We start from the raw sequence: 3,869 nt of genomic DNA, 5'->3' as shown, positions 1-3,869 counted from the left end.
CATAGGCATGAACATAAGCATAAACATGTACATAAACATAAATATAAACATGATAACTACACAAGCATGGAGCATAAATATAAACATGTGCATAACGAAACAAAATCATTACATGAGCATGAACATAGCCAAAAACATGCACCTAACATAAACTATGATCACTTCATAAGTATGGACATAAACATAAACATGTAGATGAACATGATTATGTACCTAAACATATGATCACTGCATAAGCATGAACATAAATATGTATATAAATATAAAAATGATCCGTACATAGGCATGAATATAAACATATACATAAACATAACCATGATCACTACATTAAGCATGGCTAAGACATCAAAATATGGTTGACTTCATATCCACCTAACCCTAGTCCAAAACTAATTTGTATTGTAGTGATATCAAAATATAATTGCTAACTTTTAATTGGAAACAAGTAGAAGGACCTAAGCATGGTTGTAAAGTGAAAACATGATTATTAACTCCTAAAAATAGTGAGAAAAATAATTCTTATATAATCTGAAATCTACAAATTTTACAACCCATTATTAAACACACATGTTACCACAAAATCTGAAAGTCATAGGTGTCCAACTGAAACCTATATTAAAGAACATGGTGACTATATCATCAAAGTGCAACATGGATGAAACACATATGTTATAACTAAAAATCGAAACCTAAAAATTTAAGGAAACATGGCAGCTAATCTTCTAATAATTTAAAGTGTAACATGGATAGAACACACATGTCATTAGTTATAACTAAAAGAAACCAGAGCCCTATAGATGTGAAATTTGAAACCTAAGAATTATGGTAGCTAATCTTCTAATACTTTAAAGTGTAACATGAATGAAACACACATTAATAGTTATAATATGATCTTGTTTGAAAGCTGAGAAGATGGCAGGTTGGGAACGTGGATTTGTGGTTAATTGGAAGAAGACTCTGTGATGTCCTGCAAAATTAGGAGCGTTAGTGCAGGGCCGGGAAGGGGTTGTCGTCGTTGGCCCTCCAACACTCAAGTTAGTTCTCGGCTTAGTGGAGAAGAATAGTAGAAATCAACAGTAGCTAAAAGCGTGTGATAACAAAATATTGTATACCTTCGTCTGTGAATGGATACCCCTTTTTATAGTGTCACCATAGCATCTAGTGCATGCATCTCAAAGTCTATGTACGTTTTCCAAAGTGTCTTAGGAAAAGATAAGTTAAAAAGTGCCCCTGACACATTTCCTTAAGCGAGCACTCAAATCTCTGATGTGATAAGCTAGAATCTTCTAAAGTATGTTTTACATGCTAGACATGCCCTGTTGTCAGTGGCACAAACTTTGAAAAGGGTATGGTGAGATATGGTTGTGGGTCCTGTTATAAGTCGACCAAAGGTCGCTCGACCGGGACATCACCATCTTAGCCATACAAAGTAAGGCTGTTAACCTATCATTCACTCGGTTGTCTGGTTGTCGAAGGGTTGCCTGTCGTCCGATTGGACATAAGGTCCTCTCGACAGGGACGGTGGGCCAGGAAGATTACTATTTGTCTCTTAACTCCAGTCATAAGTTTATAGAGGGTGGTCATTTGGACAGTCATGTCCGACTGATATCGAGGGTCCGTTCAGCCTACCTTGCCTGATCTGTAGTCCTGGGTCTTTGACCTCCACGTCAACTGGTCTTTAATGCTTTGATCCACTTTTAGTAGGGTCCATCTTTATCCCTGTATCATAAGTCTTCCCCTTAAGTCTAGTCGAAGGAGGATGTAAGTCTGACCAACTAAACAATTAGTATTTTCTACAACTCTTCTTCTTGATCGGGCATTCTAGGGTTTAGAGCCGTCACTCGGCTATGACAATCATTGTTCTTACCGCTTTACAAGAAGTTGATCTCTTCCCAATCGGGAGACTCCGAGATTAATGCCGCTAGGATCCAGCATGGATGACACTTAGCCATTTGTTAACCTTTTTCTGAACTCTTTCCTGAGTAGCCACTCATACTCCGAGGTTGATGCCGCTCGGATCTGGCGTGGATGCCACTTAGCCGTTTGTTAACTTATTTCTAATCTCTTTCCCGAGCGGCCACTCATATTCCGATGTTGATGCTGCTTGGATCCGACATGGATGATAGTTAGCTGTTTGTTAACTTATTTCTGATCTCTTTCCTAAGCAGCCACTCATACTCCGAGGTTGATGCCGCTCAAATTTGGCATGGATGACACTTAGCCGTTTCTTAGCCTATTTCTGATTTCTTTCCCGAGCAGCCACCCTAATTCAGTGTCTTTTAATTACTGTTGACATCATCCAGATTTCTAAAAAATCACTTAAATCCCTTACCATTAATGTAAAGCATGTCACACATGCTTTTTAATCGTACACATCCATTTCTCATTAATGTCACTTGTGATTAGGGGCCATGTGTCGCTTTTTCCTGCCACTGCATGCATGATGTGACAAACAACTGTTGGGATCCAATGTGATGGCTACCTTTTCAAATTCAATAGCCAGATCAAGCCTCACTTTTATCAAACCCTTGATTGGGCGGCTCGGGATGACCGCCCACAAGGTTTTTAAACCCTTTATTCTTTTCTTCGCCATATCTGTACCTTCGTCTTCTTTGCTTCTTGCTCTCTATTCATCGCCGGCGACTTTCTCTCAGTAAGTCTTCTCCTTTTCTTCTTGTCGATCTTCGAATCTCATCATCTTTCATTTAGCTTGCTCTCCTTCCCCTCCTCCTGTTGTCCCAGGCCTATGGTTCACCTCCACCTCATCGGATTTAATGGCGACGAGGTGGATCAAATGAACATGACTTATCATATCCCCGACAGTCACGAAATTGTTATTCCTTCTACCTATGATCATCCCCACATGCCTCCGGACGACTTTATCTCTTTCTTTAAGAACCAATTGAATGTTGATCTCTTCTTTCTTATACACCCTTTCTTTTTTAAAGTCTGTAGATACTTCAACATCCCTTTACAGTAGTTAGTACCTAATTCCTTTAGGATACTGTGCGTAGACTTTACCACAGTTCAGAACTGATGGTTCAACGATTCGGAACCATCGATTCGACGATTCCTAGCAGATCGACCCTTAACCGCCCAAGACGGTTACGGTTCACGGTTTGGTTCATGGTTCACCACGGTTCACCATAATTAAATATTATTATATTAAAAAAATTTAAAATTTAAATTTATTTAAAAAAAATACTTGCGTTTATTTAAGTTGTCTACGCATCCTCTTAGGGTATAGGGGAATCAAAGCTCACGTAGTTCTTTTATATTTTTATCCTTTTACATTGTCACTCACTTCCATTTCCCGTTCCTATTATATTCGTTCTTTTAATATCAAAATCTTCAACTTCGATATCTGAAAGTTGCATTTCTTGGATTCTTTTATCAGCTCTGGTCCAATCGTCCAGTAATACTTGGGCTTCCAATGAGTCGGGAGACAAAGTTGATCATCGTTCATCTAATATGTTGTCGTCGACACTGAATATCTGTTCCACAGTAACAGTTGACACTGGATAAGCTAAAATTTCTTTGGCGATCATAGAGAGGACAGGAAAGCTTTGAGCCTTCTATGACCACCACTTTAAGATATTAAAATTTCCACTATCTGCTTCATTAAAATCAAAAGAAGTCGTAAAATAATTTTCAAGTTCCTGTGTGAAACTTGAGGATCCTTGTGGACGTTTTGTCCGTTGTTTTAATAAAAGTTGTGCTTTTATAGATTTTAAATGACTACTAGTAGTTTGTTGTATTTTAGAAATATTAATTTGTGTTCCATATTTTACATAATATTGATTATAAATATCATATAAATAAATTCTAACATTATATATAATACTAAGAAGAATCTTTAATTAGAATTA

Source organism: Zingiber officinale, chromosome 3B (genome assembly GCF_018446385.1).
Source record: "Zingiber officinale cultivar Zhangliang chromosome 3B, Zo_v1.1, whole genome shotgun sequence".
Classification (NCBI taxonomy): domain Eukaryota; kingdom Viridiplantae; phylum Streptophyta; class Magnoliopsida; order Zingiberales; family Zingiberaceae; genus Zingiber; species Zingiber officinale.
The sequence above is the reverse complement of the archived record's forward strand: the minus strand, read 5'-3'. Positions refer to the sequence as shown.